At 42.9% G+C, this 23,345-nt stretch overlaps 1 protein-coding gene across 3 annotated transcripts in view; it reads right to left on the minus strand.

Moving 5' to 3' along the window:
- The window catches only part of LOC132820432 (interferon-inducible GTPase 5-like), a 39,457-nt gene extending 16,343 nt beyond the window's left edge, over positions 1-23,114 (minus strand). The window contains exons 1-2 of one of the 3 annotated variants that reach the window (XM_060832561.1): positions 23,037-23,114; positions 9,235-9,295 (exon numbers count right to left, since the gene is read on the minus strand). The gene's annotated coding sequence lies outside the window, so the exon portion shown is untranslated. The remainder of the gene's footprint in view (positions 1-9,234; positions 9,296-23,036) is intronic. The other 2 variants (XM_060832560.1, XM_060832562.1) reach the window with 2 other exon arrangements.
- Positions 23,115-23,345: the final 231 nt, after the last annotated feature.

Raw genomic sequence — 23,345 nt, forward strand, 5'->3', positions numbered from 1 at the left:
GGGGCTGTATTACAGGCCTCCCAACAGTGAGCATGAGGTAAGAAGAACAAATAGGTAAACAGATTAGGAATAGATGTAGAAGCAATAGGGTAGTGGTGATGGGAGATTTTAATTTTCCCAACATTGACTGGGATACACTTAGCGTCAGAGGTCTGGATGGAGTAGAATTTGTACGAAGCATCCAGGAGAGTTTTCTAGAGCAGTATGTCAATAGTCCAATGAGGGTAGGGGCCATATTGGACCTGGTCCTGGGGAATGAGCCAGGACAGGTGGTAGAAGTTGCGGTGGGGGATTTCTTTGGGAACAGTGACCACAATTCTGTAAGTTTTAGAATATTCATAGATAAAGATGAGAGTGGACCTAAGAGTACTAAACTGGGCCAAGGCCAATTATATCAAAATTAGGCAGGAGCTGGGGAATGTGGATTGGACACAGCTATTTGAAGGGAAGTGCACATTTGAGATGTGGGAGGCTTTCAAAGATAGGTTAACAGCAGTGCATGATAGGCATATCCCATTGAAGGCAAAGGATAGGAAGGGAAAGATTCGTGAACTATAGATGACAGGAGAAATTGTACGACTACCCAACAGGAAAAAGGAAGCATACATAAGGTCTAGGCAGCTAAGAATAGAACGTGCCCTAGAGGAATATTGGAAGAGTAGGACAAGTCTTAAACAAGGAATCAAGCGGGCCAAAAGGGGTCATGAAATAGCTTTAGCGAGCAGAATTAAGGAAAATCCCAAAGCGTTTTATTCTTATATAAGCAGCAAGTGGGCAACTAGAGAAAGGATTGGCCCACTAAAAGATAATAAAGGAAGGCTGTGTGCCAAACCTGAGAGAATGGGTGAGATTCTGAATGATTGTTTTTACCTCAGTGAACACTGATGCAAAGTAATGTAGTCTGTCGCACTGACCTCTACACTGCTGACGCCAGATACCAATCCTCCCACTGCCCCCCGACCATGTCCTCACCCCCATCACCAAACCATCATCTCCCAGACCATACAGAACGTCATCACCTCAAGAGATCTCCCATCCACAGCTTCCAACCTCATAGTCCAGGAACCCCACACTGCTCGGTTCTAGCTCCTTCCCAAGATCCACAAGCCTGACCACCTGGCCGACCCATTGTCTCAGCATGCTCCTACCCCACTGAACTCATCTCTACCTACCTCGACACTGTCCTATTACCCCTAGTCCAGGAACCCGCACATACGTTCGTGAACCACCCATGCCCTCCATCTCCTCCAAGACTTCCGTTTCCCCGGCACCCAATGCCTCACCTTCACCATGGATATCCAATCCCTCTACACCTCCATCCGCCATGACCAGGGCCTCCAAGCCCTCCGTTTTTTCCTCTACCGACATCCCCAACAATACCCTTCCACCGACACACTCATTTATTTGGCTGAACTTATCCTGACCCTTAACAATTCCTCCTTCGAATACTCCCACTTCCTCCAGACCCAAGGGGTAGCCATGGGCACCTGTATGGGCCCCAGCTATGCCTGTCTCTTTGTTGGCTATGTAGAACAGTCCATCTTCCGTAGTTACACTGACACCACACCCCACCTCTTCCTCCACTACATTGAGGACTGCATTGGCGCCACCTCATGCTCCAGCGAGGAGGTTGAGCAATTAATCAACTTCACCAACACATTCCACCCTGAACTTAAATTTACCTGCACCATCTCTGACACCTCCCTCCCCTTCCTGGACCTCTCCATCTCCATTAATGACGACCGAGTTGTTACGGACATCTTTTACAAACCCACCGACTCCCACAGCTACCTGGATTACACCTCTTCCCACCCTACCTCCTGCAAAAATGCCATCCTGTATTCCCAACTCCTCCGTCTCCGCCGTATCTGCTCCCAGGAGGACCAGTTCCACCACAGAACACACCAGATGGTCTCCTTCTTTAGAGACCCCAAATTCCCTTCCCACATGGTTAAAGATGTCCACCATACATCTCGTCCACATCCCGCACCTCCGCCCTCAGACCCCACCCCTCCAACCGTAACAAGGACAGAACCCCCCTGGTGCTCACCTTCCACCCTACCAACCTTCACATAAACCAAACCATCTGCCGATATTTCCGCCACCTCCAAACGGACCCCAACACCAGGGATATATTTCCCTCCCCAACCGTTTCCACTTTCCGCAAAGGCCGTTCCCTCCGTGACTACCTGGTCAGGTCCACGCCCCCCCTACAACCCATCCTCCCATCCTAGCACCTTCCCCTGCCACCGCAGGAATTGCAAAACCTGCACCTACACCTCCTCCCTCACCTCCATCCAAGGCCCCAAAGGAGCCTTCCACATCCATCAAAGTTTTACCTGCATATCCACCAATATCATTTATTGTATCCGTTGCTCCCGATGCGGACTCCTCTACATTGGGGAGACTGGACGCCTCCGACCAGAGCGCTTTAGGGAACATCTCCGGGACACCCTGCACCAATCAACCACACCGTCCTGTGGTCCAACATTTCAACTCCCCCTCCCACTCTACCAAGGACATGGAGGTCCTTGGCCTCCTTCACCACTACTCCCTCACCACCAGACGCCTGGAGAAAGAATGCCTCATCTTCCGCCTTGGAACACTTCAACCCCAGGACATCAATGTGAACTTCACCAGTTTCCTCATTTCCCCTTCCCCCACCTCACCCCAGTTCCAAACTTCCAGCTAAGCACTGTCTCCATGACTTGTCCTACCTGCCTATCTTCCTTTCCACCTATCCACTCCACCTCCTCTCTGACCTATCACCTTCATCCCCACCCCCATTCACCTATTGTACTCTATGCTACTTTCTCCCCACTCCCATCCTCCTCTCATTTATCTCTCCACCCTTCAGACACTCTGCCTGTATTCCTGATGAAGGGCTTTTGCCCGAAACATCGATTTTCCTGTTCCTAGGATGCTGCCTGAACTGCTGTGCTTTTCCAGCACCACTCTAATCTCGAATCAGTGTTCACTGAGGAGAGGAACATGATGAATCTTGAGATTAGAGATAGAAGTTTGGTTAGTCTGGATCATGTTGGCATAAGTAGGGAAGATGTGTTGGGTAGGCTAGAGGTTATTAAGGTGGGCAAATCCCCAGGACCAGATGGGATCTATCCCAGGTTGCTGAGGGAGGTGAGAGAGGAATTAGCTGGGGCCTTGATAGATTTCTTTGTGGCATCCTTAAATACAGGTGAGGTGCTGGAGGACTGGAAGTTTGCTCATGTTGTCCCCCTGTACAAGAAGGGTGGTAGGGATATTCCAGGTAACTACAGACCAGTGAGCCTGACGTCAGTGGTGGGAAAGCTGCTGGAGAAGGTACTGAAGGATAGGATCTATTTATATTTAGAAAAGAATGAGCTTATCAGTGATAGGCAACATGGTTTTGTGCAGGGGAGATCATGCCTTACCAGCGTCATAGAGTTCTTTGAGGAAGTGACCAAGTTGTTAGATGAAGGAAGGGCTCTTGATGTCATATACATGGACTTTAGTAAGATGTTTGATAAGGTTCCCCATTGTAAACTAATGGAGAAAGTGCAGTCACATGGGGTGCAGAGTGTTCTAGCTAGGTGGATGAAGAACTGTTGAGCAACAGAAGACAGAGAGTAGTAGTTGAAGGGAGTTTCTCGAAATGGAGAAAGATGCCCAGTGGTGTTCCACGGTGGTCAGTGTTGGGGCCACTGTTGTTTATGATATACATAAATGATCTAGAAGAGGGCACTGTTGGTGTGATCAGCAAGTTTGCAGATGACACAAAAATTGGTGGAGTAGCAGAAAGCATAAGGGACTGTCAGAGAATAGAGGAGGATATAGATAGATTGGAGAGTTGGGCGGAAAAGTGGCAGATGGCTTTTAATCAAAAAAAATGTGAGGTGATGCATTTAGGCAAGACTAATTCTAGAGCAAATTATACAATGAACAGAAGAGCCTTGGAAAGATTGATGGGCAGAGGGATCTGGGGGTGCAGGTCCATTGTACCCTGAAGATTGCTGCACATATGGATAGAGTGGTCAAGAAGGCATATAGTATGCTTGCCTTCATTGGACGGGGTATTGAGTATAAGAGCTAGCAAGTCATGTTAAAATTGTACAAGACATTGGTTTGGCTGCGTTTAGAATACTGTGTTCAGTTCTGGTCGCCACATTAGCAAAAGGATGTGGATGCTCTGGAGAGTGTGCAGAGAAGGTTTATCAGGATGTTGCCTGGTGTGGAAGGTGCTAGCTATGAAGAAAGGTTGAGTAGGTTAGGTTTATTTTCACTAAAAGAAAAGGAGATTGAGGGGGGAACCTGATTGAGGTTTACAAAATCATGAAGGGTATAGACAGGGTGGATAGAGCCAAGCTTTTTCCCCAGAGTGAAGGATTCAATAATGAAAGGTCATGCTTTCAAGGTGAGAGGTGGAAAGTTTAAGGGGGATGCATGTGGTAAGTACTTCATACAGAAGGTGATGGATGTTTGGAAAACGTTGCCAGCAGAGGTGGTAGATTTATTTAAGATGCATCTGGACAGATGCATGAGTAGGTGGGGAGCAGAGGGATACAAATGTTTAGGAATTGACCGACAGGTTTAGACAGTACATTTGGATCAACTCAGGCGTGGATGGCTGAAGGGTCTGTTCCTGGGCTGTAAATTTTCTTTGTTCTTTGATTGACAACAGGCCAATTCAATAGTATTCCCTAGGAAAGAAATCTTATTTACATAAATCATCATGCCATGGTAGCAATTCAAGGTTAGTTCGAATGGTCAATTCATGTGTCTGTATTCATTTTATGAAAACTCCATTGTCCTCTTATCTTTGGACTTCAGCTTAATTCTGCAAAACAGCAGTACAAGTTCACAGTGTTCAATCACTATTCTCAGCCATTTTGTTGTATTCTTTTAAATTGAAAAGTCATTTTGTGATTAGTCAAAATCTATATATACTTGTTACTTCTAACAATGACCTAAATTCAAATTTTAGATCCTCATCTTCCATGACCATATCATAAAGGCATGGATCAAATTATTCCAATTCAATGGCAGCAGAAGACTGCCATACTTTCTCTTCCTTCGAAGAGGAACCAAGGGAAGGGAATGGTGTTTCCTCATCTTCATCTTAGTGAAGAAGAAGCATTTTCTGGTTGGAACCAATATTGTCAAGAGAAGTCAATACTTTAGCAATAATACACTTAACTAAAGCAATATCAACAAAAAGACTAATTAAAATGATATACATAGCCATGTTAATTAGTCAGTTGTACCATGAGCTAAAACTCCAATCTCCCTATTCCCGCACCTTTATTAATTTGGTTGACAAAAGTGAAGATATTATCAATATGTCTCGTAATGTTTTCGATGAGATCAGTGACCCACACATAATGCATTTTCCTTTAATTATAGCGCAAACTCCACCTTCCTTCCTCCTCAAGTATGTAATCGAGGGCAGAGTGGTTTTGTTGGGCAAACAAGCGCAACTCTGAAAGCATGTCCTTAATTTCTATTAAGGCAGCAGTTGTCTCATTTCCCAAAATCGTGAGTCCGCAAATGAAATAATTATGGTTTTGACGAGTAATAATTCCTGAAGACCCTCTTAATGAAAGAACACTAAGAGCTGCACATGCCAATGAGTGAGTTTTACTTCTTGATATGGCCTTTGGATTCTTCCATTCTGCACAGAAGTCAGGAGAAACTGAATGTTTAAAAGGGGAAATTATGATCTCATTGTGATCTAATTGGTCAGGGACAGTAGTTGTAAAGAGTGTTCCTACAACTACGGCATGAGGAGTACTTCCTCTATTTAGGTCAAGGTAGTTAGATGTCTTATTATAACTGAAAAAATAATATCCAGGTTAAGTATAGGTAATGGAGGGGCCTTCCCAGTAAGAAGCAGGCCTATCTTTGTGACTTCCTGGAGTATGTGGATAGTTCATGATTGCATAATTTAGTCCTGGGTGCTGAGGGTGAAAATCATCTCATTGAATGAAGTAATGAGATGATTGATAAGAAACATGGTCGAAATCCCAAAATGGTTCTACCCATCCAATAATTGGGAAAATATTAGTGCCGCTAGGGGTATCATAATGAAGGTGGGTGTTGTTACCCACTCCACAAGGGTTTGAATTCCAGTGGTAATAGGGACACATTTCTTGTTAAGGCATACACATGAGATGCGAGCTCCTTCAGAGAAGCAATGATGACTAATACACTTAATCATAGCACAGGGGATAATTTTAGACACCCTTACATAAGCGCACCCCCATCCCTTATCATTGTTGCAATTTGGATAGGATGTTGTGGATTTATTAGAGGAAGTCCATAAACAAGTAGCAGGTGGGGATAGGCAATAACTAAAAGAGATATTATGTCCTGTGAATACTTTAGTGCTTTTCCATACCCTAATGTTAGGATTTGGAAGAATAAAGGGGCTCAGAAGTCTCTTGCTGAAGTAAGGGTGTAACAAATTACTTCATCCTCTCCAAATATTTTATTATGGGTTTCATGAAACAAATTGTTAGTGAAGGATAACATCCCCCCTTTGTCTCTTTTACTCCGTAATCTATCCGAAAGGGGACAAGGCCTACCAGGAATGCCCATAGTACAAATGAAATCAAACTGGCACACAACACCTTTACAAGGTAAAGACCATTTAGACTTTATCTGTAAATGAACTGTTGAATCTTTTTGATGCAGTTGACCACTGCAATAATCATTCTTTCGGCACACAAGGACATCTTCCTGGCATAGTTGGTGCACAGACTCTGTTTGCTCAGGATCACACAGGTAAACTGTACCTTCTTGTGCACCAATATTGGCAATGACAAGCCCACACCGCAGGTCAAGTTTGATCTTTATCATCGCTCCCCTTGCAAGGTTGGAGACCACGGAGTGCCCATTAGGATAAAGTATAAACCATTTCCCCCTTGTATATAAGTTTATACAATATACATAAAATCTATTAAAATAGGCAGCAGCAAAGAACGAACACAAACTAATTAATAGGGGTCACCCATATTCTGGTTTGAGTACACTATCTGAGGCCAACATTTGTGTTCTTCAGCAGGCTAGAAGCCCTGAGAGCAATTTTGAAATAAATATAAATAAATAAATATATAAATCTATAATTGAGTAAATATATTGCCCATTCTGGCAAAAAGCTCACTCATTTTAAACTGCACTAGACATCCCCTTTCTTACATTACTTTCTTACTTTATATGGAAGAGCCCAGGCATGGGTGAATTAAGCAAGGCTTTTTTTTATAAATCCAGCTTTGCTAGGATGTAATACACTTTGAAGTTTTTCTACTAAAAACATCAATATTATCTAAAATTTAGATTAGTTCTACAATATATTGTATTCTTTTTTTAAAAGAAGTACATTAGCCTTGTGCCCAATCAAATGGTCTGATCTACAGTTGTAGTTAACAATATTTAGAATTAAGTGTAGAAACCAGTTGATGATTTTGAGCAGAAAAGTTGGTGATAAATATTGGCTGGAGGGCAATGCTATCCCCAAATTATGGTAATAGGATACACAACTTTCAAACCACACTGAATTTTTTCTAATCTTGAGCTAACCCTAGAATTTAGATTAGATTACTTTGGTTAGATTAGATTAGATTAGATTTACAGTGTGGAAACAGGCCCTTCGGCCCAACAAGTCCACACCGACCCGCCGAAGCGCGATCCGCCGAAGCGCAACCCACCCATACCCCTACATTTACCCCATTACCTAACACTACGGGCAATTTAGCATGGCCAATTCACCTGACCCACACATCTTTGGACTGTGGGAGGAAACCGGAGCACCCGGAGGAAATCCACGCAGACATGGGGAGAATGTGCAAACTCCACACAGTCAGTCGCCTGAGTCGGGAATTGAACACAGTGCTAACCACTGTGCCACCGTGCCGCCCCAAATGGCACAGTCTTAAAATTATAAACCATCACTGTTCAGTATTAAATATCTAAGTGAAGATAATAGCTCAGCCAGACACTACTTCTTAGATCTAACAGCCCAATCCAAAAATAAATCAAATCAACCAGTGTGTATCCTTATAAGCCCCATACACAAAGCAAAGCAAGGCTTAGTTGCAAATGTGTTGCTGGTCAAAGCACAGCAGGTTAGGCAGCATCTCAGGAATAGAGAATTCGACGTTTCGAGCATAAGCCCTTCATCCTGATGAAGGGCTTATGCTCGAAACGTCGAATTCTCTATTCCTGAGATGCTGCCTAACCTGCTGTGCTTTGACCAGCAACACATTTGCAGCTGTGATCTCCAGCATCTGCAGACCTCATTTTTTAAAGCAAGGCTTAGTGTCTATGTATGAAATCAAATCACTTGATAATTCATATTGTAATATAAACTGCCTGTAATTATTTCAGAAATGAAAATTTGCAAATTACTTCCAAATTTCTATGCAATATGGAAAACAATCCAAACATTAAACTTGTATGATTACAGTCAGTAAGCAATAGAGAAATCAACCTCTACCCTATGAATTGGCATTGAACAGACAATCTCATTCACCCTTTTGCACCTTACCCAGGTCTGGCATACCCATCCTTATACTGTGTCTAACTGGGTTTTGCTGGGGACCCAATGGGATCAGAAGTTTAGGGTGTAAGGCTGCCTGCTTGGCAGCTCCATATACTTGCCTACTACTTCAGGAACTGTATCAGTTTCATCAGCATGAGTCAAGCATCTTGATAACTGTCAGATTGATTGGACAAAATAGCATTAATATAACACTGCCCCCTTAGGGGTTAAACATCTTCAATGTTCCCACAAGGCTCAAAAATCATGGATCATATTAAAAGCACAATGAAGAGTCAGTGTATATTAGTAGATTTTCCATTTGATAGGATGAAAGCATGTCGATTTCCAATGTCAGCTCCGAGGTAACATTAAAGACACATTATTCCCCATTGGCCACATTTCAACAGTTAAAGCAAGGGCCAGGCATTTGTCCCTGGGGTTTTTGATGTCTTGTTGCCAGTCTCAAAGGTGAAATACTGGGGCCTGCCTGTCCCCATTTTCAGGACCCCTTTGGGAAACGGTTGTCCAGCAGTGTTCACCGGGTGGGCATGAGGTAGGCTCCCCCCTCCCCCCCAGTAGGTATCCTGGTTCCAATCAACCCAGGCTGACATACGGCATTTGAGATCATGAGGGTGGTGGAAATAATCAGTTTTTCCTGTAACTTGCATTGTGGTTCAATCTGGTTCTAGCCATCCCAGTAGAAAACCACCACTCACCTCATTTGCGACTGGAAATTCCTGCACTGGTTTGGACTGTTGGTCTGGATCCTGACAGTGACTCCAAGTGGAAAACATTGCAAAAACATAGGGTTAAATAAAGGTAATTGAGCTTCTTGATTATTGACCAATTGTTTCTCACTTCCATCAGAAAGATAGGTGCACCTTTCAGTCTTGTAACACAAGCCATTCATATTCAGGCTACTCCCAGAATTTTACTGCATTTACATCCGTATCACCCTTGGACATATTGAGCAAATTTGACCGGTTTGGTCTTGCAGTTAGGGGCATGCTTCATTAACATAACTTGAGTTCCCAGGATGGGCCCTGGTTTAGGATGATGCAGGCCACTTGTCCCCATGATATCGGCTATGAAGACTGGATGCTTCATTTTCAAAAGAAAGGTTTGTAACAAGTGGATGGTTTAAATTAAGGCTGGGAACAATCAGGAGATGTTAGGAGCTCAGCAGGTATACATGAACAAAATCCCAATCCTCAACAAGGGTCGGTATGCCAGACATAAATTCTACTCGGGATCCCAAGCCTAAGTTCTTTATTTTGTAGTATTGTTGCTTTAACCTTGTTTATATATTCCTCAACCTTAGTGGCCTGACAGTGTTTTCTCATGTCCTTTTCTTTATTTTTAAATATATACATATATCCATTCACAGTCACCTGCCCAGCTTTCGGGAGTTCCATCTGCAATATATATCTATCCCTATCCCCCAGTCACATGCAGAATCTCTACAACTGGCCAGTAAGATAATTTTCCATTCTTTAATTAATAATGAATTAATGCAGCCATGTATTCAATTAACCACGAGGCAATAAGACAGGTCACTGACAATGTGTAAAGGAATTTTAAAAAAGCATTCCTGCCAATAATTTTGATTTGGACCAATACAATTGATTATTATAAATATTATAAAATAAGGTTATAAAAAAAATAAATAAAATAATCATTATCTGTAATTCAGGGTGGGCACCCAACAAGTGACTAAAACATTTTAAAAATGTACTCTGCTGCTTTATCCTTCTTATTGCATCATTCTCTTCCCTTCTGTAGTTGATCTCCTTGCCTCGATTTTCATTTTAATCTTATTTAACCAATTTATCAATTTATGTTTGTCGAACTTTAAAGCCTGTTCCTAGCTATACATTTTGGAATCTTGATTGTCATAATCTGAAAGCTAGTTTTCAGATTTGAATTTTCAGCTAATCAAAAATTGCAAGAGGAGAATAACTGAATAGGTGATTTGTCTCATTCACTTGTCCTGGTCACTGTATCACATGGCTGTGACATCATGGAGCCTGCTAACTCCATGGCAAGGGGGCAGTGATGCTACAAAAGAAACAGTGATTGATATACCACCTTATTCCTCAATATGTTTGGCTGTCCCTATTGTCCAAAGGGTGGAATGCTGGGTGACAGCAGTGCCTGGTTAAGTTAGGCAGTAGTCCTTTTTCATTTGTTAGGGACACCTAATGATATGGATAGAATTCAGTTTGGATTTTGGGAGAGCACTAAGTGGTGTGGTACCAAGCATACTCTATGCATTACTGAGTGGCGATCCAGCTTAAAGATAGTCCAGAAAACAAGTTTCCATTTATTTTTGTGGACATTGGAGGACCAACAGAGCTTAGATCTCTTTGTCTTGTTCTGAGAGCAGATTTCCTCTGTGGTAATATATCAATGGTCATTATTTTTACAATATACATCTGAGTAACATGCAACATTTTATTTTCTTACAGTCATCAATATAAATTGGAAATTCATTTATTCAGTATTTAATATTTAAAAGGTACACAGTTCCCAACTTTGAAATCCACTATGGTTACCTGGTTTTAGTCCCTTAATTTAAATCCAAGATTAGGTTTCTTAAGTAGTCCTGACCAGTCAGAGTCATAGTACAGCATGGAAATGGACCCTTCAGTCTAATTCATCCATGCCAACCAGATATTCCAACCCAATCTAGTCCCACCTACCAGCACACAGCCCATATCCCTCCAAATCCTTCCTATTCATATATCCATCCAAATGCCTCTTAAATGTTGCAATTGTACCAGCTCATTCCATACACGTACCACTCTCTGCATGAAAACGTTGCCCCTTAGGTCTCTTTTATATCTTTCCCCTCTCACCCTAAACCTATGCCGTCTACTTCTGGACTGCCCGACCCGAGGGAAAAGACTTTGCCTATTTAACCTATCCATGCCCCTCATAATTTTGTAAACCTCTATAAGGTCATGCCTCAGCCTCCGATGCTCCAGGGAAAACAGCCCCAGCCTGTTCACCTCTCCTTATAGCTCAAATCCTCCAACCCTGGCAACATCCTTGTAAATCTTTTCTGAACTCTTTCAAGTTTCACAACATCTTTCCGATCGGAAGGAGACCAAAATTGTACGCAATATTCCAAAAGTGGCCTAACCAATGCCCTGTACAGCCGCAACATGACCTCCCAACTCCTGGACTCAACACTCATTGCTCAATGAGTCCTGGATCTCCAGCTTTTTCACATACTTTTACTAACATTGAGGATGGATCATCTGTTTTGTCTATGTAATTACCCATTTTAAAATTACTTCAGATTTATAGCAGCTAATTAAAAAGAAAAATTTTTACTCACCAGGCTTCCACAAACCTCAATTAATTTCAGAAAACATTTTCAAAAAAACTAACTTTTATTATAAAACATCACAATATTTTCTTTTATTTATCAACTTAGCTTTTTTTTGCTATAAAGTTATTATTATTATCTTATTGTTAAGTTCCAGGCCTCCTTTCTACCAATTGTGGGATATGGTAAATTAATGTTACTTCTGCAATTCTCAATTATCATTTCTGATACAAGGTGAATGAACTCACATCAGTGTGTAATTGTTTCAGCCAGGAGCTGAGTCAACAAGAATGGGAACTATGTGGAGGAAATGCATAATTGTTTTTTTTGTATTAGCTAAAAATGTATGCAAGAAAGAAATGGGACTGTAAGACAATGGTTAAAAATACAGGCTTAGTGGTAAGATGCTGTGAAGACAGGCCTGGAGAAACAGTAGGTATAAACATCTGTTTCCCACTTTTACAGAAACACAGGAACAAACCCCAATTAATGATAAGACGCTGAGAGGGGCAGCACAGATGGAGTGAGTAAATAATGATAAGGCAAGGATGTGCCCACAGCAGGATGAGGTCACATGGCCTTGAGAACAGGAATGAGCATTTTTTTCACAGACAAGACCAGATAAGACACAAGATAAACAGGAGTAATGGGTACCGGTCTTAGGAAAGTGGAGGATGTAAACAGGGGGGAAACAATGAAATAAGAAAAAAATACGTAGGAACCAAATTATATAAATATTAAGTATTTGTTGAATTCAGTGTGTTTTGTCCCTGCCTTGTGGACATCACACCCACTTGCAAGTGTGAACTAAAGGGCACTACTGATTCAGGTCTAGTCTCGGACTGAAATTATTGCAGTGAGTGAGCTTTGTTTCTCACAATTGGCGCCCAACGTGGTACTGTCCGGGATGTTCTTCCATCGCCGGGGGGAGTGGCTGGCCCTGGACACTGGGAAGATGTGTCCCGTTCCCCATTGAGGAGCGATCTCGTGTCACGGTTTGGTCCGCTCCCTTGGGCAACTGGTACGAATCCCACAAGAGAGACATCTGAATCAGGCAGTAACAGGAGGTCGATAGAAAATACGGCAGAAAGGGGCCAGGCAACTCTGTGCACAGACCAAGGTAAGAAAATAGACTTTTAAGTACTGCCTTGGTGGCCGGGATGGAGTTTTAGTAGTTAATAAGGGACTAACGAAGGAACTCAATATGGGTTGTGCCGTGGGTAAGGAAAAAGCCTCCGGGGATACGAAAGAGGAACAAGGCAATGGAAACGGGGGCGGGGTCCCTTACAACATACCTCCAGAAAGTCCGTTGGGCAGGATGTTGTAGAATTGGAAAAATAATATTCGTACAAAGGAAGAAAATGATTAAATATTGTTGCTTTGTATGGACTAAGGAATCCATTCTTTGTCCCGCCGTCTTCTGGCCAAAGTACAGGTCGGACTGGGTTTGTAAATATCTGAATTTATATGTCAATGCGTGAGAGAGAGAGAGAATGAAAAGAGCTGTACAGCTGGTAGAAAGTTTAACCTTTTGTGATTTGGTTTGAATGTTTGTTTGTTGGTGATTGAATGTTTGAGCTTTATTCCCTGGAGCTTGAGTTCCAGGACGGTTTTGAATCTGAATTTTATTATGGAAACTTAACATGATTTCTTTTAAGGTTAAGGATTCTATAGAGATTACGGAAAAAAATGATAACTCCTGTTCTTTTTACAGGTCATGACTGCCTTACTATCAGTTTCTAACTAATCTCTTTTCTCTTTACATAAAAGCGATTTATGGAGGACAGTTGAAGTTTCAGTTCAACATTAGATTGTAGTAAAAATGAAAATTCTATGGTTAATATCTGTGACCTTGGATTCGGCCATTGTTCATGCATTAGAAGTTTTTTTTTAACTTGAATAGACAAATTCTTTCAAGGCAGCTCTGATGAATTCACGGCCTATAGTATTGTAATTGGGCAATGATTGGTCAGGACTACTTAAGAAAACTACTTTTGGATTTAAATTAGGGGACTAAAACTGGGTGATTACAGTGGATTTCAAAATTGGGAACTGTATGTATTTTACATTTTAAATATTAAATACTGAATAAATGCACGTAAATATATAAATATGTTTACAAGTTAGGAACAGGCTTTAAAGTTAGTCAACCATGAATTGATGAATTGGTGTTTGAAGTTATGTGGAGCTAGAAATATTGCAATATTTCTTAGAAAAAAGAAAAAGGGGAAAAACGTAATGACTTATCCTCTTCGGGAGGTACCAATAGGGGACAAAGAGATTGTGTTTGTAAGTGCCCCCCTCACCATTGGGAGGTCAAAACGTTTAAAAAGGAAATGAAGGTCCTGGTTGAGGATCCGGAAGGATTGTCTGAACAAATTGATCAATTTTTGGGGCCCAGTCTGTATACGTGGGCTGAGTTAATGTCTATTTTGAATATACTATTTACTGGGGAAGAAAAGGGACTTATATGGGAGCAGCCATTAAAATATGGGACAGGGAACACCCGATTGGAGATGGGGATGCTGGACAGGGACAGATGAAGTTTCCCCTCAGAGACCCCCAGTCGGAAAATCAAACCCCAGAGCATAGAGAAGAAATGAGGGAGTTGAAAGACCTGATTCTAAAAGGAATAAGAGAGGCAGTTCCGACATCGCAGAATCTGACTAAAGCCTTTGAAGGTAGTCAGGAGAAAGATGAGACTCCTTCAGCTTTCTTGCAGAGATTAAGAGACTCAATGTGGAAATATTCTGGAATGAACCCTGAGGACCCAGTGGCACAGGGTCTTTTGAAAGTCCATGTTGTGACAAAGGCATTGGCCAGACATGCAGAGAAAGATACAGAAGATAGAAGGGTGGAGTGAAAAACCATTAGATGAATTGTTAAGAGAGGCACAGAAAGTGTTTGTAAAGAGAGAGGATGAGAGACAGAAACAGAAGGTGAAAATGATAGTCGCTACGGTTGATGAGGTAATTAAGCAATAGTGAGCATCCGGAGCGGCGGGTGGCAGCATGTAGAGCAGAGAGGAAAGGGGAGAGGGAGAGGACAAGGGGGAGCATTTGATAGAGGGTTTGAGCCGCAGGGGCAGAGATGGAGGTCTCCACAGGAAGGATGCTATTATTGTGGAAAGATAGGGCATTTTAGGCGGGAGTGTCCTGATCTACAAAGGGAAGAAAAGGCAATTCCGCTTATGAATTTTGATGAAGAAAAGGGGTGTCAGGGGTTCTTGCCTTCAGGGACCCACCAGGAACCCTTGGAAATAAATTTAAAAAGGAAAGGGGACATTGTCTGTGAGCGACAATATCCCATTTCCATAGAGGGTAAACGACGACTGCAGCCAGTAATTGAGGGACTGATTAGAGATCAAGTAAGACATCTACTATAAACCGACTGACTCCCACAGCTACCTGGACTACACCTCCTCCCACCCTGCCCCCTGTAAAAATGCCATCCCATATTCCCAATTCCTTCGTCTCCGCCGCATCTGCTCCCAGGAGGAAAAAATGGCCTCTTTCTTCAAGGACCGCAGATTCCCCCCAGACGTGATCAACGATGCCCTCCACCGCATCTCCTCCACTTCCCGCTCCTCCGCCCTTGAGCCCCGCCCCTCCAACCGCCACCAAGACAGAACCCCACTGGATCTCACCTACCACCCCACCAACCTCCGTATACAGCGTATCATCCGCCGTCATTTCCGCCACCTCCAAACGGACCCCACCACCAGGGATATATTTCACTCCCCTCCCCTATCAGCATTCCGCAAAGACCACTCCCTTCGCGACTCCCTCGTCAGGTCCACACACCCCACCAACCCAACCTCCACTCCCGGCACCTTCCCCTGCAACCGCAGGAAATGCAAAACTTGCACACACACCTCCTCTCTTACTTCTCTCCAAGGCCCCAAGGGATCATTCCATATCCGCCACAAATTCACCTGCACCTCCACACACATCATCTATTGCATCCGCTGCACCTGATTTGGCCTCCTCTATATTGGGGAGACGGGCCGCCTACTTGCGGAACGCTTCAGGGAACACCTCTGGGACGCCCGGACCAACCAACCCAATCACCCCGTAGCTCAACACTTTAACTCCCCCTCCCACTCCAACAAGGACATGCAGGTCCTTGGACTCCTCCATCGCCAGAACATAACAACACGACGGTTGGAGGAAGAGCGCCTCATCTTCCGCCTGGGAAACCTCCAACCCCAAGGGATGAACTCAGATTTCTCCAGTTTCCTCATTTCCCCTCCCCCCACCTTGTCTCAGTCGATTCCCTCGAACTCAGCACCGCCCTCCTAACCTGCAATCTTCTTCCTGAGCTCCCCGCCCCCACCCCACCCCGGCCTATCACCCTCCCCTTGACCTCCTTCCACCTATCACATCTCCATCGCCCCTCCCCCAAGTCCCTCCTCCCTACCTTTTATCTTAGCCTGCTTGGCACACTCTCCTCATTCCTGATGAAGGGCTCTGGCCCGGAACGTCAAATTTCCTGTTCCTTGGATGCTGCCTAACCTGCTGTGCTCTAACCAGCAACACATTTTCAGCTCTGATCTCCAGCATCTGCAGACCTCACTTTTTTACATTAAGTAAGTTCCCACATGACCACAAATGGTTTAATGTGATAGATTTAAAGGATGCCTTTTGGGCTTGTCCCTTGGCCGAGGAAAGTAGGAATTTGTTCGCCTTTGAATGGGAAGACCCCAAGACAGGACGGAAACAGCAATACTGGTGGACTGTGCTTCCCCCAGGGGTTTACGGAATCCCCGAATTTATTTGGACAGATGTTAGAACAAATATTGGAGAAATTTAGCAGCCCCAAGGGGACTACCCTGTTGCAGTATGTAGATGACCTCTTAGTAACAGGAAAAAGAAGAGAAAGAGTAGTAGAAGCTACTAACAAATTATTGAATTTCCTGGGCCAGCAGGGCCTGCGAGTATCTAAAAACAAATTACAATATGTGGAGCGAGAAGTGAAATACTTGGGACATTCAGTTAGTGAGGGAAAACGAAAGATAAGCCCGGAACGGATAGAGGGAATAGTGGGGGTGCCACTGCCCAGCACTAAACGGGAGTTACGTAAATTTTGGGGTCTAACGGGATATTGCAGATTGTGGATTGATTCCTATCCTCAAAAGACTAAGAAATTATATCTCACACTATTGGAGGAAGAACCAAAATGTCTAAGTTGGGATGATGAGGACAAAGAACTAGCTGAGGAACTCAAAAGAGATCTGATCCATCCCCCCGTGTTAGCCTTACCTTCCCTAGATAAACTTTTCCACCTCTTTGCTACTGTGGATAAGGGAGCGGCTTTGGGAGTATTAACCCAGAGGTGGGGAGGAATGAAACAGCCAGTAGCATATCTTTCGAAGCTACTGGATCCAGTATCCAGGGGATGGCTTGAGTGCGTGCAGGCTGTGGCTGCCACTGCACTGTTGGTGGAGGAAAGCAGAAAGCTTACATTTGGGGGAGCCCTAATAGTAAGCAGCCCACACCAAATGAGAACGATCCTAAACCAAAAAGCTGGGTGATGGTTGACAGACTCGCGGATTTTGAAATATGAGGCAATATTAATAGAAAAGGATGATCTAGTGTTGGTCACAGACAATTGTTTAAATCCAGCTGCCTTTCTTTGGAAAGGGGAAGGAGAATCTCCTCAGAATCCAGGGCACGACTGCCTTGACATTATAGAATACCAAACTAAGGTCCATATGGGCCTGAGAGATGTTCCACTTCATGCAGGGGCTAGACTTTTTATAGATGGATCATCCCAGGTGACTGAAGGGAGACGACATAATGGGTATGCAGTCATAGATGGGACAAAAGGTAGTGTGGTGGAGGCAGGAAAGTTGCCAAATAGGTGGTCAGCTCAGACCTGCGAACTCTATGCATTGGAAAGAGCCCTTAGGGCATTAGACAATAAAAAGAGAACTGTATGTACTGACTCCAAATATGCCTTTGGTGTTGTGCACACTTTCGGAAAGATGTGGCAGGAAAGAGGACTGATCAACAGCCGGGGGAAGGAATTGGTACATGACGAATTTGATTAAACGGGTCTTGAAGTCCCTATTACTCCCCCGAGAAATAGCAGTCGTGCATGTAAACGGTCATCAAAAGGAAACGAACCTGAAGTTAGGGGAAATAGACTAGCCGATGAAATGGCTAGGGAAGCAGCCCTGAACCCACAAGAAGTGGTGATTCATTCCCTAATACCTACTGTCCCAGGTCCTTGGGAAGCTCCTATATTTACTGAAAGAGAAGAAAAAGAATTGAAAGATTTAGGGGCAGCAAAACAGCAGATGGGCATTGGATGTTACCTGATAGAAGGGAAATGTTGAACAAAATGATGCTGCGAGAGATTGTGGCTGTCCTACACCAAGGCAGTCATTGGGGAGTACAAGCAATGTGTGATTTAGTTCTTAGGGAATATGAATGTAAAGGAATATATACAATTGCTAACAAATATGTGAGAGATGTATAAGAAGCAGAAAGGTAAATAAAAAAGTCTTGAGAAGACAGACCCCGGGAGGAAGAGACCCAGGATTGAGACCCTTCCAGAGTACACAAGTAGATTATACTGAGTTACCCAGGGTAGGGAGACTAAAATTACCCAGGGTTGGTCATAGTAGATCATTTATCCGGTTGGGTTGAGGCATACCCCCTAGCTACTGCCACTGCGAATGGGGTGTCTAAAACAATATTGGAAACACTCAAACGACAGCTCTCTAAATTGATAATAGAAACCAGTCTCCCTTGGACCAAATGTTTACCTATAGCTCTTTTGCGAGTATGAACAGCCCCAAGGAAAGATTTGGGACTATCCCCCTATGAAATCTTATTTGGATTGCCTTATTTGGGAACGAATGGAGAATTGCTAATTCCCAAAACTAAAGATTTGTTCTTAAAGAAGTATATACTGGGCTTGTCCTCCTCTTTGTCTTTCCTCAGGAAACAGGGTTTATTGGCACAGACTCCACTCCTTGAATTCACCGTTCATCCCATCCAGCCGGGAGATTGGGTCTGAGTAAAATCATGGACAGAGACTAAATTGCAGCTGGACTGGGAAGGGCCGTATCAGGCTCTTTTGACTACCGAAATGGCAATAAGGACGGGGGAGAAAGGCTGGACTCACTACACTCGGTTCAAAGGGCCAGTGGAATCTCCAGTTGAGGAAGAAGTCTGGACAGCCGAATCAACGCAAGACCCGCTGAAACTCAGACTAAAGAGACTTAGAGTAACTGATTATACAGTGGCGACGTGAGCACGGGATTATTTCTGTAGGATTGCATATTAAGTCTTTTTGTGCTTCAGCATGATGTTTAAAGTACTGGGAATGCTTAGAGTTATGATGTTAGCCCTCTTAGTATTGGGATTTTGTCAAATATCCTTTTCATATGTATTATTAATGGTTCCTGAGTCTGATAATCCACAAGTAATAGACGCTAATGCATGCAGCTTAGTAAATTATGGGGATGCAGATAATCAGAGACAGTACCGCAGTTCAGAGATACATATTAAGTCCTATGGGGATGGCCTTGGGAATGGTACTTGGTATAAAAGTCTCGTCACAATACACCGGACCCCCTTTCAACTAGCTCGTGATTGTCCCGATAAAAAGTGTAATCCAATATACCTGACAATAAAGAAAACCACATGGCACAAAGCAATTCTGGGGGGGCACCTAGGAGATACAATTAAATGAAATATTTGTGATAGAAATGAAAGCACATGGGAAGAATTTCGTGGGCTGTTGTTTTCGAATTAGCGTAGGACAGGGAAAATGGATGGAATTACTGGATAATGAGATACAACCTTTCACCCCTCCCGCTGACCCTAAAGTAGTAAAAATTATAGAGGTAAAGGACTTGAAACAGACTATTGAAATAGAAACTGGGTACGAGGATGCAAATGCCTGGGTTGAATGGGTAAAGTATACTGTAAAAAGTCTGAACAAAAGCCAATGCTATGCATGTGCCTCCGGTAGGCCAGTGGCCCAGGTGGTTCCCTTTCCGCTCGGGTGGCAGCGAGACAGGCAGGGCATGAGATATATGATAGCCCTGTATCAGGATGAGACTGCATGGAATGATAGGAATTGTACCTCCCTATCTCTGATGTTCCCTCCCTTGGAGAAGAAAGATGCAAACGTTCCCCCCACATTTTCTGCTGCAGTTGGAAATCACACAGTGTGTGTGCGTAGTCGAGGTACAAGTTGGTCTAGAGATCTGGGGGAGCTGACATTGTGTACAGAGATTAAAAATGTTACCGAAACGGAGAAAGGAGGGAACTACTCAGCACTAAAGGTTCCCCGAGCGGATCTGTGGTGGTACTGTGGGGGCAAAATATTGAGACCTACCCTAACTCTGGATTGGCAAGGGATATATGCAATTGTACAATTGGCAATTCCATTTACCCTGGCATTTAAGAAGGAAAACGTAGTAGGGAGAAAGGGGAGTGATAAGAGATCACTATTAGACACTTCTTTTGATGACAGGATTTATCTCAATTCGGTAGGAGTCCCTAGGGGGGGTACCTGATGAATTCAGGGCTCGTAACCAGATTGCAGCAGGCTTTGAGTCAGCTCTCTTTTGGTGGGTAACAATTAATAAAAATGTAGATTGGATAAATTACACTTTCTATAATCAACCGCGATTTATAAATTATACAAGAGATGTGGTTAAAGGAATATCAGAACAGCTTGATGCAACAAGTAGGATGGCATGGGAAAACAGAATGGCCCTTGAAATGATTTTAGCAGAAAAGGGTGTGTGTGTGTGTGATGTTAGGAGGAAGGCTGTTGTACCTTTATTCCTAATAGCACTGCACCTGATGATTCAATTACTTGGGCCTTAAGGGGATTGACCACCTTAGCAGAGGAACTGGCTGAGAATTCAGGAGTAGACACGTCTCTCACGGGATGGCTTGAATCCTGGTTTGGAAGGTGGAAGGGGGTGGTAGTTTCCATCCTTGCTTCCCTGATAGTAGTAGTTGGGATTTTGGTGGCCATTGGCTGTTGTATCATACCCTGTATACGAGGGCTCACCCAAAGACTGATTGAGACAGCCTTGATTAAACAAATGCCTCTAAAAGGAAATTAGACAGAAGAACTTTATCAACTAAATAATGAGGAGATGAGTGAGACCAAGATGGATGAAATTTCCGGAATAATGCTTGCGAATTTCAGGGGTGATGCTTAAAAGAAAAATGCAGAAGATAACAAATGGTAAAGAAAGAAAAAGGGGAAATTGTGGGATATGGTAAATTAATGTTATTTCTGCAATTCTCAATTATCATTTCTGATACAAGGTGAATGAACTCACATCAGTGTGTAATTGTTTCAGCCAGGAGCTGAGTCAACAAGAATGGGAACTGTGTGGAGGAAATGCATAATTTTTTTGTATTAGCTAAAAATGTATGCAAGAAAGAAATGGGACTGTAAAACAATGGTTAAAAAATACAGGCTTAGTGGTAAGATGCTGTGAAGACAGGCCTGGAGAAACAGTAGGTAAAAACATCTGTTTCCCACTTTTACAGAAACACAGGAACAAATCCCAATTAAAAGGGCTTAGTGATAAGATGCTGAGAGGGGCGGCACAGATGGAGGGAGTAAATAATGGTAAGGCAAGGATGTGCCCACAGCAGGATGAGGTCAAATGAGAACAGGAATGAGCATTTTTTTCACAGAAAAGACCAAATAAGACACAAGATAAACAGGAGTAATGGGTACCAGTCTTAGGGAAGTGAAGGATGTAAACAGGGGGGAGGGGGGGAACAATGAAATAAGAAAAAAAATGTAGGAACCAAATTATATAAATATCGAGTATTTGTTGAATTCAGTGTGTTTTGTCCTGCCTTGTGGACATCACACCCACTTGCAAGTGTGAACTAAAGGGCACTACTGATTCAGATCTTGTCGCGGACTGAAATTATTGCAGTGAGTGAGCTTTGTTTGTCACACAATTATAGGCAGATACATCTTAGTCAATATACTTTAAATTACCATCAACCGCCTGTATTAAATATAAGAAACCTCCCCCCTCTTTGTCCTCCCTCTGTAATAATCACAAATATCGGGGGCCTCCTGCTCCCTGTGATAGTCCACTGCCAGTATTAAAACCTTTTGAGGCCTCCAGCCTCTGAAAACTGCCAACGGTACAAAGATCGAAGTTTTTCTTTAAAATTATAAATTAACGAAGCTCGGGAGATCGAAGTTTTTTTAACTTCGGAAATCAATGAAGCCTGAGAAATCCAAAGATTTTTTTTAAACCCAGAAATTAACAAAACTCAAAAAAAACACTCCCCTCAGAGTTCAGCAATTTTTCGGAAACCATTGTCCGGAAGTACAAAAGTACCCCCAACTTCAGTTAATCTCCCCCACCCCCAGAACCAACCCTTGCTAAGACCGTTCCTCTCAGGCTGGACTGGAAAATAAACAGCGAGGAGTCACGTCAAACTTGAATGAGATGAAAACCAACGCCCTTAAAATACTGGCTAGCTGAATTCCTCAACACTCATCAGTGAAGGACATTTAACTCTTACACTCGCTGTTCACAATCTGTCTGAGCCAAAACAAATCACGGCACCAAAATAAATATACAAGACCCCTCAAGAGGGGCCTCTTGGTTCGAGATCGGTCAAAAGGATCAACGGGATGTGGTCTGTACAAAAGCAAGGATCATTAGTTTATTGAATTAAGGCACCCTGACGCAATTCTATCCAGCAACACAGAGGGTAAAGCCTCTGTGTTCCGTGGTGAAGTTGCACAATTACATTCGAAAATTAAACATTCTTTATATTTTTTAAAGAGATTAGTACAGCCTTAATTACAAGAAAAGACCAATTACACATAATAAGGTGACATGATTTACAGCAAGTTAATCCAATGATATTTCCTGAGAAAGAAATCTTATTTACGTAAATCATCATGCCATGGTAGCAGTTCAAGGTTAGTTCGAATGGTCAATTAATGGGTCTGTATTCATTTTATGAAAACTCCATTGTCCTCTTTGGATTTCAGCTTAATTCTGCAAATCAGCAGTACAAGTTCACAGGGTTTAATCACTATTCTCAGCCATTTTGTTGTATTCTTTTAAATTGAAAAGCCATTCTGTGGTTAGTAACAATCTATATATATACTTGTTGCTTCTAACAATAACCTAAATTCAAATTTTAGATCCTGAAGTACCTTAACGCAGAGTGACTGCTCCGGCTTGTTCAGCTTCTCTCTCACACCAGCAACACTGAGGGTCACAGAGCAGAAACTCTTAAAGTCAGTCCGCTAATTACTGTACACTGTCCAATAGAAATCACACACAGTGGATGATCACTTGTTGCCGGTTAGGTTATATTTTTATAGTTTGTGGTTCTTGACCTCTGAACTGTGGGTTTATTGTCACTAGAAAAAGAATCAGTGAACTTGGAAACATTCTGCACAGACAAATGAAGGACTAGACTGAGAAACTGTACTCCAAGTCGATTCACCTGAAGCACCCAC

This window comes from Hemiscyllium ocellatum, chromosome 11, assembly GCF_020745735.1.
Source record: "Hemiscyllium ocellatum isolate sHemOce1 chromosome 11, sHemOce1.pat.X.cur, whole genome shotgun sequence".
Lineage (NCBI taxonomy): Eukaryota > Metazoa > Chordata > Chondrichthyes > Orectolobiformes > Hemiscylliidae > Hemiscyllium > Hemiscyllium ocellatum.